This window comes from Lynx canadensis, chromosome D2 (assembly GCF_007474595.2).
Source record: "Lynx canadensis isolate LIC74 chromosome D2, mLynCan4.pri.v2, whole genome shotgun sequence".
Classification (NCBI taxonomy): Eukaryota; Metazoa; Chordata; class Mammalia; order Carnivora; family Felidae; genus Lynx; species Lynx canadensis.
The window spans coordinates 82,941,600-82,955,655 of record NC_044313.2 but is presented as its reverse complement, the minus strand read 5'-3'; positions in this window follow the sequence as shown (position 1 = coordinate 82,955,655).

Below are 14,056 nucleotides of genomic sequence, written 5' to 3'. Positions count from 1 at the left end.
TAAACATGAAGCCACTGCTACAATTTCAGATAATTTTGCATATTTTATTTGGTTTTATATTTTTATGAATTTCAAGTTTACTGGGACTCTAGACAAAAAAAATATTTCATTTGTTATTATAATCTCTTTGATCTGCATACCTGAGATCTACCCTCAAAACATACCATGAGTTCACTCTCTTCTCTTCATCTCAACTGTTACCACTCAAGGCATCATGACTCCTCCAATGGAGAATTATCACGGCCCCCTGAGTACATATATTATCCATCAATACATAATATATATCTTATATATATATACGTAATATATGTTATATATATGTGTGTCTTTGTGTATATATATATATATTTATACAATTGTATGTATTATATATAATACTCTTATATATTTATATCTATATTATAGATAATATATATTATATATTTATATGTAATATAGATAATGTATATATTATATATGCATATGTATATATATGTGTATCTATATGTGTATGTGTGTATATATATACATGTGTGTATATATATATGTATATAATTATATACATGTGTAATTCTTTTCAGACTTTCATGTATAAATCCATTCTCCCACAACCATAGAATAATCTTTAAAAAATATAATTTGGGGGGTGCCTGGGTGGCTCTGTCATTAAGCATCCAACTTCAGATCAGGTCATGATCCCACAGTTATGAGTTCTAGCCCTGCATCGGCCTCTGTGCTCACAGCTCAGAGCCTGGAGCCTGCTTCAGATTCTGTGTCTCCCTCTCTCTCTGCCCCTTCCCCCACTCACACTCTGTCTCTGTCTCTCTCAAAAATAAATAAACCTACAACATTTTTAAAATATAATTTGGGTCATGTCATGTACAAGCACAAGTAGTTTGAAAGGCTTGCAGCTATACTAGTAATAATAATAATAATAATAATAATAATAATAATAGTAGTAGTAATACACTGAGCTAACAGAGTACTTACTGTGTGATCTCACTCTGGTTTAATCTCCATCCTAATTTAGGTCAACCCCCCTGTTCATCCATTGGTAAAGTACCAGCTACTTTATCTTTTGTGAGTTCTTCTCAAATATCAAGGGGAGCCCTGCTTAAAGACCTTCTTATATTCACAGTCCCTAACCAGGATTGTTCTTCCTGGACTGTCCACACTGAGGCAGCCCTCTCCTGTAGGTCACAGATTAGGTACCACCTTTTTCCAAGAAGCTTTTTCTGACTGGGTCCCCCTGGTTAATAACCAAGGCAGAAATGTATCAGTTTATTTCATAGAATTTACCATCATTTGTAATTATATATACACATATTTTCCTTGGCATTTTTATTTTATGACCCTTACCAACAAGCACTCAACTGGGTCTGCTCTTTCCTGAGTCTAATTCTTGAGGTTGTATTTGTTTGTTTGTTATTTTACCCTTTAATAACTACCCTTTAAAAACTACCCTTTAAAATTATTTCAGGTGCACACTTCCCTTTCCTCATATAATACAGACTTGTTATGATCAGGCATTTCACTAACGTCAAGGCAGTTTCCATAAAACACGAGAAATCTACGAAGACAAGATTCACTGTCAAATACCTCGCTCCCAGGTGCTGATGAGTAAATACAAATGCACTAAATTTAAGGCAATGAAAAGGGTTATGGTGTCGATTCTAGCATCAGAGTCTATGTTATAGAAAAATTCCTTTTTTCATATGTTACTATTATTTTGTTCCTACTCATACAAGAAAATTTTTTTATGTTTACTATTTGTTTTTGAGAAAGAGAGAGAGACAGACACAGACAGAGCATGGGTGGAGGAGGGTTAGAGAGAGACAGAGTCACAGAATCTGAAGCAGGCCCCAGGCTCTGAGTTGTCAGCACAGAGCCCCGTGCGGCGCTCAAACCCACCAACTGTGAGATCATGACCTGAGCTGAAGTCGGATGCTTAACAGACTGAGCCACCCAGGAGCCCCAGTTTCTAGTAATTTTTTGATCCATGTGCCCTTTGTTATGTCATAATTTTCAGTTCACTACTATGAATGATTTGCTTGATTTTAAACGTGTTAAAAAATTTAAAAGGTTTTGGCAAAAGAAGTATTGTGGGGTCAGGTACGTGATTATCTTGTCTTCAAAGATAAAAATAAAAATGTATGTTTACAAACATACCTTATAAAAAATAAAGTAATGTAAAAAAAATAAAAATAAAAAAATAAATTTAAAGGAACATTTTGCACATTCTTTTGATAAGCTATTGGTAAGCTTCCAATTCCTTTTCGAGTTCATTATAGATATCAAGGAACCAAAATCTTGAGAAGATGTTTTAAAAGTCACTTAAATTTGGGGCACCTGGGTGGCTCAGTCAGTTGAGCATCTGACTCTCGATTTCAGTTCAGGTCATGATCTCGTGGCTCATGGGTCCAAGCCCCCAAGCGGGCTCAGTGCTGACAACAGAGCCTGCTTGGAATTCTCTCTCTGCCTCTCTGCTGCTCTCTGCTCAAGTGCATGCACGCTCTCTCTCTCTCGCTCTCAAAAATAAATAAAATAAACTTTTAAAAAGTCACTGTAATTATTAGTACTTCTTTACACACTCTCTCCGTCATCCATAATTATTTTTCATCCGTACCTGAGATGAAATTCTATGGAAATGTACCTAGAACGTCGGAAACTCGCTGCTGAGAGTTGATGAGTTCCAGTACCGCACTGTCTGTACCAGGGAGACCGCAGGGTTTAGTAAGAAACTATATTACTGAAGTTAAAGAGACTTAAGGTTTTGTCTCGATTAAAACTGAGACTATAGAGAATTATGTTTTTACTTCTCTGGGTTTTAATGATGACGCTACTCTTGTTTTGATGATCATTACAAATACTCTGCAGCTGTGAACAGCACCAGCGTGGACTGAACAAGAGTCCCTCTGGTAGTGGATGCTGTGCAGAGGAGGCTGGGAGGAAAGCTCTCTGTACTAGGAGCGGCGCCTCTCAACCCCCAACTACCAGCCCTGGACAGCCCAGGACGGAAGGACCTCCTGCCCCTTCAGGTGGCTCCAGTGGAGACAGCGAGGGCTCACTGGCCCGGGGGGCCTGTGGATGGAATCTCAGGGCCCAGGGGCCTGGCTTCTCTCCCCTCACTCTCACCTGAGGGTGCCAGGCTCGGGAAGTTTATTCTGCTGCTGCAGATGGAGCCAGGGGGGAACATGTGGGGTCCCTAGTCGCAGCCAGAGCATAACAGAGACAATAGCAGCTCTGCAAGCTCCTGAACCCTGAATTTTCGCTGGACCGGTAGCCCCCAGACCAGGGCAGGGCCTGCGTGCCGATCCAGTCAGAATGACTACCTCCTGAAATGGGGAGGTAGTAGGATCCAGGGTATCCTAACCTAATATCAAAAATACCCAGGATACAATCAAAAATCATTTGTCACACTGAAAATAGGAAAACAATCACAAGAATTAGAAAAGTCAACCAACAGGAAATCACACTGACATGAATCACATAGGGGAATTATCTTGAAGGATCTTAAAACACAGCCATAAAAAAAAAAGTATCACCGATCAATGACAACTGTCCTTGAAAGAAATCAACAAACTGATAACCTCATCAAAGAAATAGAAGATATATAGGAGAACCAAATGGAAATTAGGAAACTGAAAACAAAATAACACAACTAAAAATCTCCCAGAATGAGGCTGATGACAGAATAAATACGATGGGAATGAACTGGTGAACAGGAACCTAGAACAAGGAACATTGTCCAGTCTGAAAAACAGACAGGAGCCAACACGAGAGAAGAAACGAACAGAGGGTCAAGGATCTTTGGGGCCATAACCAAACATCCGACACCGTATCATCAGCATCCCAGAAGGAAAGGGGAGGGAGGGGTCTGCAAAAGGGTTCCAAGATATATGGATTGAGCTTTTTCAAAATTTGCCAAAAGACAAAAACATACACATTAAATGACAGAACCTAGACAATGTAAACCTAAGAAAGTCACAATAAGAAATATAGGAGCTGGGGCGCTTGCGTGGCTCATTCACTAAAGCATCTAACTCCTGATTTTGGCTCAAGTCAGAAGCTCACAGTTCATGGGATCCAGCCCTGCATTGGCCTCTGCACTGACAGCATGGAACCTGCTTGGGATTCTCTCTTTCTCTTCCGCTCCCCTGCTCACTCTCTCTCTCTACATAAATAAATAAACTTAAAAAAATGTAATAGCTAAAACTTGTGAAAACTAATGGCAAAATAAAAATCTTGAAAGGAGCCAGAGAAAAGCAATATATTACTTATAGGGAAATACAAATTTTAGTGTCAATAGATTGCTAATCTAAAACCAGGGATCCAGAAGAGACAACATTTTTCAAGTACTAGAAAAAAAAAAACCCAGAATGTTTCCTGAATATTCTTTATCTAACGTAAATATTCTTAAGGAATGAATAGGGAAATAAAGACATCCTTGGATAATAGAAAGCTAAGATGATTATCAACCAGCAGACACGTCGCTAAAGAAAAGCTAAAAGAAATTCTCAAAATGGAGAAGAAACGGTAACTGAAGAAGGATTGGAATTTCCAACAGGAATGAAAAACAATGGAATGTGTAAAATTACATATAATACACTCAGTTCAAACATAATGGTATAGGTAGGTTGGAAGCAGAAGAACAGAAAAAGATACACCATGTTAAAATTAACATGAAAAATAAGTAAGAGTGGCTCTTTGAATATCAATATAGTAGACTTCAAAATAAAAGTATGAGGGACAAAGAGCAACATAATATAATAAAAAAGGATCGACCCACCAAGAAGAAATAGTGGTATATCAAAGGATACAAAAGTACAGATTTGAATGGGAACATGCACCATGAAGTTCATAGCAGCATTATCAATAATAGCCAAACCGTGGAGAGAGCCTTATTGTCCATCAGCTGATGAATGAAGAAGATGTGATATATATACATACCATACACCCACATACAATGGGATATTACTCAGCTGTCAAAAAGAATAAAATCTTGCCATTTTCAATCACGTGGATGGACCTAGAATGTATTATGCTAAGTGAAATAAGTCTGTCAGAGAAAGACAAATACTATATGATTTCACTCATATGTGGAATTTAAGAAAGAAAACAGATGAACATATGGAGGTGGGGTGGGGAAACAGTACAGAGGGAAACAAATCACAAGAGACTCTTAACAATAGAGACCAAACTGAGGGTTGATGGAGGGAGGTGGCTGGGTGATGGGTACTAAGGAGGGCAGTTGTTGGTATGAGCACTCGGTGTTATATGTAAGTGATGAATCACTGGGTTCTGCTCCTGAAACCAATATTGCACTGTATGTTAACTAAGTAGAATTTACATCAAAAAAAGAAGAAATAGTGATATACAATCTATCAACACAACTTCAAAGATTTGAAACCAAAAAAAAATTTAAAGCAGGAATAGACAAATCTACAATGACAGTTGGAAACTTCAATGCCCACGTTCAGTGAAGAACAGAACCACCAGACAGAATGACAGCAAGGTCATAGAAGAATTCAAAACACCAGCAACAAACAAGATGTAAGTGACATATAGAACTCTCCACCTAACCAAAGCAGAAAACACATTTTTTCAAGCATCCATGGAAAATTCACCAAAATAGACATTATCCTCGGGCATAAGACACACTTCCACAAATTTTACACATCTGAAATTATACAGAGCATATTCTCTGACCACAATAGAATACAACCAGAAATCGAAACTGGAAAGAGAACAAGAAAATGTGCAAACATTTGGAGACTAAACAACACATGCCTAAATAATCCTTGAGGAAAACACAAAGCCTTGTAGGACATTAAAAATACACAGACTGATGATAACTAGAAATGCGATACATCAGAATTTATGGGTTGCAGTTAAGGTGACACTAAGCAAAAATTTTATAGCATCAACTGTTTACTTTAGAAAAGAGGAAAGGTCTCAAATCAATAATTTAAGTTCCTACCCAAAGAAAACAGAAAATGAAGAGCAAAATACACATATAACAAGCAGAGCAGGAATGTATTAACATTGAAAAAAATAGAGAAAATCAATCAAAAGATTGGTTCTTCAAAAAACTATTACTTGATAAAACTCTAGCAAATTGACAAATAGGAAAAGAGAGAAGAAAATAAATCACCAAAAGAAGGACTCAGACAGAAGATATTTCCACAGATGTCAGTCATTAAAAGAATAAATGTATAATGATATGAATAAGCTTATGCTCATAAATTTGACAATAAAAAATTCCCAACGTTAAGCTATTTATTTAACCACAATAATCAGTAGAGTGTGGAACAGAGGCAGTTCAGGCACATGGGTCAATGGCATGGAACAAAGAACCCAGAAGGAGACTCATACAAGTCTGCCCAACTGATTTTTCATTAGTGTGAGGCAGGTATCCAGTAGAGGAAAGAGTCTTTTCACCAAACAGTAAGGAAGCAATTGGACATCCATAGGGAAGAAAGAAAGGAAGAAAAGAAGAACAAAAAGGAAAGAAAGGAGAGGAGAGGAGAGGAGAGGAGAGGAGAGGAGAGGAGAGAGGAGAGGAAAGAAAGAAACTCTACCTAATCCCCACATTATAGAAAAGTTAACTCAGTTGATCTCAGATTTATATTTAAGATGTAAAACTAAAAAAAAAAAAAAAAAAAGAAAATTGAGTAAAAAACAGGGGAAATTCTTCAAATTTAGGGCCAGGTGAATTGTTTGTAGACATTATTATTGTTATTACTATTAGTTGGTCTGTGTGAAAAACATTAAGAAGATGAAATGACGGGGCACCTGGGTGGCTCAGTCGGTTAAGCATCCAACTCTTGGTTTCAGTTCAGGTTACCATCTCTTGGTTTTGTGGGTTCAAGCCCCGCATCAGGTTCTGTGCTGGAAGCATGGAGCCAGCTTGGGATTCTCTCTCTCCCTCTCTTTCTGCCCCTCCCCCACTCATGCTGTCTCTGTCTCTCTGAAAATAAATAAATAAAGAAACTTAAAAAAAAGAAAATAAGATGAAATGACAAGGTACAGACTGGGAGATAGTATTTCCAAACCACTTATTTGATATAGGACTCGTGTCCAGAATATATACAGATTTCCCACAACGGAACAGGAGAAAAATCTAATTAGAAAATGTATAACAGACATGAACAGATACTTTATCCAGTGGCAGACAAGCATAGAAAACGGACCAATCCCACTAAGGAGATGGGAATTAAGACTGAGACTAGAAACAGCCACACTCCTATCGGAACAGCTAAACGAAAAGCCTACCACTTGCTGGTGAGGATGTGGGGAAATGGGAACAGAACATGCTGCTAGTGGGAAGGGAAGATTTTGTCACTTTCTTAGAAAATCTGAACATGCGACCACCCGCATGACTCAGCAATTGTGCCACTGAAATGTTTATCTCAGAGAAACGGAAATTCCTCTCACATAACATGTACAGGAATGTTAACATCAGCTTCCTTTGTGATATCCCCAAACTGGAAACAACTCAGGTGTCCTTCAGTGAGTGATTAGTTCAACCAGGATACATCCTAACCGTAAAATACTACTCAGTAATAAAAAGGAACAGAATATAGATATGTGAAATGACTTGGATGCACTGTAAGGCTATTATGCTTAATTTTTAAAAAAATTTTTAACATTTATTCATTATTGAGAGACAGAGAGAGACAGGACACGAGCATGGGAGGGACAGAGAGAGGGGGAGACACAGAATCCAAAGCAGGCTCCAGGCTCTGAGCTGTCAGCACTGAGCCCGACATGGGGCTTGAACCCACGAGCAGCAAAATCATGACCTGAGGAGAAGTTGGACACCCAACCGACTAAGCCACCCAGGTGTCCCATGCTTAATTTTTTTTAAAGCAAATATTAAAAGGTTACATACTGTGGACTTCTCCTTATACAAAATTTTTGAAATAACAAATTACAGAGTTGGAGGACAGATTAGAGATTGCCAGGCTTAGGGAAGGAATTGGGTGGTGGAGGGCAATAAAGGCATAGTGTAGGGAGCTGTGAGGTGCTGGGTCCATTCTGTATTTTGATGCTAGTGAGAGAGAATTACATGACTGTACACATGCAGCCACATGTCATGTGAGCACACACACCATGCACATGTGAATGTCCGTAAGGTTGGCGAAATATGAATAAACTTGATGTCTGTCTCCTGTGTTTAATATTATACGACAGTAATGGAAGATTTTACTGGTGGGGAAACTGAAGGCAGGGTATAAGGAACCTACCTACACAAAACAGTCACAGCTTCTTATCCATTTATAATGTTTCAAATTAAAAGATAATACATTTAGTAAATAAAAATATGATAACATGTAAAAATAATATGAAATGGATCAAATTTTGAAAAGGTATGAGGTAGTTATGCATTATGACATGTAAAAATAAAGAGAGCAAACAGTGAATGTAAAACCTGTAACTTCTACAGGAAAACCTGGAAAATAATATTTGTAACCTTGGTTCAAACAAAAAGCATGAACCACTAAAAAAATCATATTTTGATGAACTGATATTCACTTAAATTGTTAAAATTTGCTCTTCAAAAGATACAGTTAAGGACAGAAAAACATGAAAACTGAGATAGAATATATTCAAAATACCTACCTGGTAAAGGATTTAACATGTATACAACATATGTGCTAACATGATATATAGTCACACACATACATGCACAAACACACACACACACACACACACATATATATACATATATAGTTATATGAAAATTACGTGATGAGACACCTTACCAAAAAGAAACAAATAACAGACAATGATATGAACATATATTGAAAATAATTAATGATGAAGGAAATGCAAACTGAAATCACTATTAGATACCAATCATACTTACTGGAAGGGCCAAACTAAATAAATCAATAAAACCAGAGCAAACCAAAACAAAACAACAAACAACAAAACCCTAGCTCATAATACTAAGAAATGGAGCACATACAGAGTGCCTGACACTTGCACATTGCTAGTGATAATGCAAAATGCTAAAGCCACTTTGGAAAACAGCTGGACAACTTTTTTTTTTTTAATTAAGATACTTACCATACAACACAAATCCTACTGTCCCCTACTTACTCAAGAAAAGTGACAGCATACTACACAAAGACTTGCATTGGAAGAAAAAACAAAACATTCATCAACTTGTGGATGGGTAAACAAATGCAGTATATTCCTAAACGGAATACCACTTGATAAATTAATAAGCAAATAAACAAATAAATAAATACAACTCATCTAATCGACAAAATGGGTATATCTTCAAAGCGTTATGCTGGGTTAAAGAAGCCAAAGACAGAGGATTTGTATGATGTGGTTCCATTTATGTGATGTTCTGAGGAAAGAGGCAACACTCGGGAGATGGAACAAGAAGTGGTCAGAGGCAGAGGGTCCGAAAGGGCATTAAGCAACTCTCTGGTCTATCGGAAATGCTGTGTTTGATTGTGGTGGTGGTTACAGCTCTAAATGTTTGCCAACACTCAGAACCGTATACCTCAAAAAGGCAATTTTCCTTGGATGTTAACTAGACCTCCAATCCCAGGAGGAACAGCACTCGTGTGTGTTGGCCGTACATTTTTCCAAGGCGAGAGCTCACGTGTTTGCAAACACATACAGTATCACGTAAGTATACACGTCTATCTGGTATCATACAAGAGGAACCCCCCAACAGACCTGGCTGGAAGCGAGGGGGTGCCATCCTAACAGATGTGTTTGGTGCCCCAGTGTGGTCTCCGGTGATCCTGGACCACATCCTGAGACTGGTTGTCCCGGCAGCATTTGGACACGGCCTTAGAAAGCGTTCTGTAGCCTGGTGATGGCTTGGTGGACACGTTAAAGCAGGTGCATTTCTGTTGTTTAAACATTGCAGCCTGAGCTAAGTGTGGCCCGACAAATGAGCATTGCCGAGGAAATGCCAGAGTGGGTCACGGCTCCTGTGCATTGAAGACAACAGGGCTTGATAATAAAGCCTTTTAAAGCTAGCCAACACTGGATAATACCTGATTCTATTCTTTTCTTTTCTTTTCTTTTCTTTTCTTTTCTTTTCTTTTCTTTTCTTTTCTTTCTTTCTCTTTCTTTCTTTCTTTCTTTCTTTCTTTCTTTTTCTTTCTTTCTTTCTCTTTCTCTTTCTTTTCCTTCCTTCCTTCCTTCCTTCCTTCCTTCCTTCCTTCCTTCCTTCCTTCCTTCCTTTCTCTCTCTTTCTTTTTTAATCCATCAAGTATTCAGCCCAGAAACTCTTGCCTATAATTTCTGTCTGATGAAAACCCTACAATAAATGGTTTCTTTCAACCTGCCTTCATGAGGGCACTCGATATACCACAATATGATTAGTTATACATCATCCTCTGCAATGATGTTTGTTTATTCTTGTTAATATACTTACCTTTTTTGGTTTTATTGCCCACGGGACAGTAATTGACAGCTACTTTTCATATTTGCTATGCTTCAAATTTCACATTTTATTTATTTCCAATCTACTATTCCAATCTACTACTCTGACAGTAAAAAATTAAAATTGATTGCAGGAGCAAAGTATAAAAGGGGAGCAAGTCTCAGCATTTTTGACCCGACTGAGAGAAAAACTGTTACATGAACCACACCAAGGACCTTGTTAAAGATTTGCTGCTTATATTTTTCTTATTCCCAGAAGATCTAAACCGGGTTTGAATTATAGTCTCACGATCATTGGACTATAACAATAAAGTCAGTTTTTCCAATTTACAGTAGCTTCTCTGCAAAGGGATACTCTTTGAAGGTGGGAAGAGGCAGGTGTCTAAAGGAATTGCTGAGTCAACTATTTGAACACATTCCGCACACGGCACAACAGGAAAGCACTCCAGAGCAAGCCTTCTTGGGACTGAACAGTAGTACTTCCTTAATCATGTAGCAAAAGCACACAGTTGTCTCTCAGAGACAGGAAAGAAAAGCTAATTGGACAGGTGACCCTGATTCCTAGCCCACAGCTTGATTTACATGCAGATAAAGTAAATTACCATTTCTCTTATATTCTTTGAGGAAAATTGAGTAGATTTTCTTGGCCCCCGGGATCCCTTCGCATCCATCTCGAAGGCTGACTAGCCCACTGACTTCCTGTGTTTTGGGCCTCGAGCATCGTGCTGTCTGAGCTGCCCTCAAGTACATGTTGCCCTTTCTAGACCACCGCAAGCCTCAGTAGGTTGAACTTCATGGTGGTGAGGCTTCTGTTGATTTTTAGCTTCTAGCAAGGAAAGAAGACATCTAGTCTCACAGTATCTGCAAGTGCTGATGCTCAGGGAGACTCCCGAAAGTGTGGGGCATAGAATGCCTAAGGCAAGTTCACTAGACTTAGACCCTTAGATGACACGTCAGTGTTACTGGAGGGGCCATAATGTTCTTCCTGGGGCAGCATTTGAAGACTGCAAATTACTTACTATTAAATCTGGCCTATGCTCTGTTCCTTGGACGATACTCCAACCACCCTGAGCCAGCATTTGAAACATTTAAAGTTTGAAGGCAGTCTCTGTGGATGCACCCAGTGTATTTAATTGACTCTCATTCCATAATTTACTGATTTAACAAATGCTTCCTGGATGTTTCCTGGGTATTAGACTCTGTAGCAAAGCTACATAAAGACACGCAATATATCTTGGAAGAAGTGCTGTAAAATCCAGCCCTTCAGGCGGCATTCATCCCTGCATTCCTCCTCACATTCGGACATGGGTCCCCAAGGCCACAGAGACCACGCTGCTCCTATCAGCCTGCAGGGACTACGTGTCCAGCAGGCACTGTCCGTCCAAGAAAATCACTTCAGTTCATAGAAAGCTACAGACAGCCCACCCCGAACACACATGAGACCTGCCCAGATGTTTCTGGGTCTTAGAGAGGGGCAAATATTTATGTTCCACCTGTATCTGTCCCTCTGCCTGTCTGTGCACGTCTACATTTCTCTTGTATAAGCAAAACTTGTATCAGAAACTGTCCTCAGGTAGACTTTCCTTGACATTAAAAAAAAAGAATAAAAATATCCAATTTTTAAAAGATAATACAACGCCGCTGACTCTGAAAAGAAGCTAGCAAGAAAACATTTTCTGATTCCAAAACTTATCTTGCAGGAACAAATTTCCCTCCCAGGCACAGATTTTTTAAGGGAATTGGGGGAAAAAAGCAATTTACCTAGAAAAATTATTATATGTTGTACTAACTATCACCCAAGCTATTAATGTTAATATAAACATTTCATTTTGATTGTTAGTAATAGAGCAATAAAATTCCACAAAAAGAAAACCGAAGGATGTAAATAGATTTCATTTGCATGCAATGGCAAATAGACAATTTCCCAGAAAGTATGAACGATATTTCACTGATTACAATATTTTACCACAAGCATCCCCTCAAAATCCTGTAGTTTATATCACACTGGAGATACTGGTCATATGAAGAAAAAAAAAGAAAGAAAATATCACCTTCAATATTATCCTTATGATAACCTGTTGTGAATTATGACTTCTAATTAATAAAGATGGAATTTGCTGAGTTACAATCCATGGGAAGGAAGCATTAGAAGGAAAGACCAGATCGACACATTGAGCTACAATAATGTATCCAACAGGATGGAAGAAATATAAATAGAGGAAAGAGACATTATTAAGAAGATCTAAATTAAAGTAGATGCTAACTGTTTGTTCTCAGGGAGCATCATACCTTTGTGGCCATTAAAATATTTTATACACATTGAATTGTATGGAGAAAATAAAGTGACTTATGCCCTCTTTTCTGTATCACACATTCAGAGCTGACCTATCATATTTAAGAGCACTCTTTGTTTCAGATGAACACAGCCGCTGGGGTTCAGTTCACACCCCAATTGCGGTTAAAAGGAGGACACCTCTCCTAATTAAAATGAGCCAAGCTGCCTGTCAGATGGGTCAGCTGCTTGTACTAAGACGTTTATTTTCATTAGAAGTATGCTTGTTTTTGAACAAAGGCATGTTTGCTAATAACACACCAAATACTTCATTCATTTTCGTTTTTGTTTTTGTTCTTGCCATGGCAACCCCCCTTCCGGTTATCTTGTGTATTGAAGGCTAGGGTTACCGGGAAATGCACACATGCAAGCGTTTTTGGTAGAGAAATTTTCGGTAGCTAAGTGCGGGCTTTGATCAGGTAGTGGTGGTGTATCCGTTTCTGCCCCGCAGGCTCTTTTCTGTCACGCCCTCTGCCCGGCCTCGGAGCTGGGCCTCGTCTACAGGCCTGAGACTGGTCACGAAAACACGGGAGCATCTCCTCCAGCGGTACGCCTGCGGGATCCCTTCTGTCATCAGTGCAGGCTCTACATCAACCTTTCGGCGCTTCTGCTGCTCTATGTTGCCGACCTGAAAGGCTTTAAAGGTAAGAGTCTGTAGTCCACCAGGAGAGAGAGAACCAGAGTGGTGGGGGGCGGACTTGCACCTCACGCGTGACGAGACAAAAGCCAGCGGTCGGTCCTCGCGGATGGGCGTGTATTCTGGCTCCTCCCTCTCCATCACCTGATGGTGACGGGTCGTGCCATCTCACCAGGCCAATCCAACTACCCCCAGCCATCCTCTGACCCGTACTTCTGAAATACAACCTAAGCCTTCAAAACGAGTTCCCAGCTCGCATAAAAAAGTAGGGCCCAGGGAACATTTTCTCTCCTGATGCGGAAAAGCTCAGTGCTGCATTGCATGTCCTGTACATCAAGAGGTCTGGATTGACTTCTACTCAATGTACATAATTTCCATCTTTTTAACATTCTCATTTTCCCCTGCTTCCTGTGTGCCATGATTTTGAGAGTCTTATCAACTAGATTAGCCCCCTTCTGAAGTCGTTCCCGCTTGCTCCAACCTCCTCTCAATAAAGCAGGATTGTGACTGCCCCTGTACTTAGCATTTAAGTACTTTAAATGCAGGCTCACTTTGCATAAGAGTTATTGATCTGATAAAGAGTCAAAACGTCAGATTTTTTTCTTTTTTGAATGGCGGCTTTATGCCAGGAGCTGCATTTATAATAAATGATCTCTTCTGGTGAAATTTCTATTGTTTTAATTTTTTTT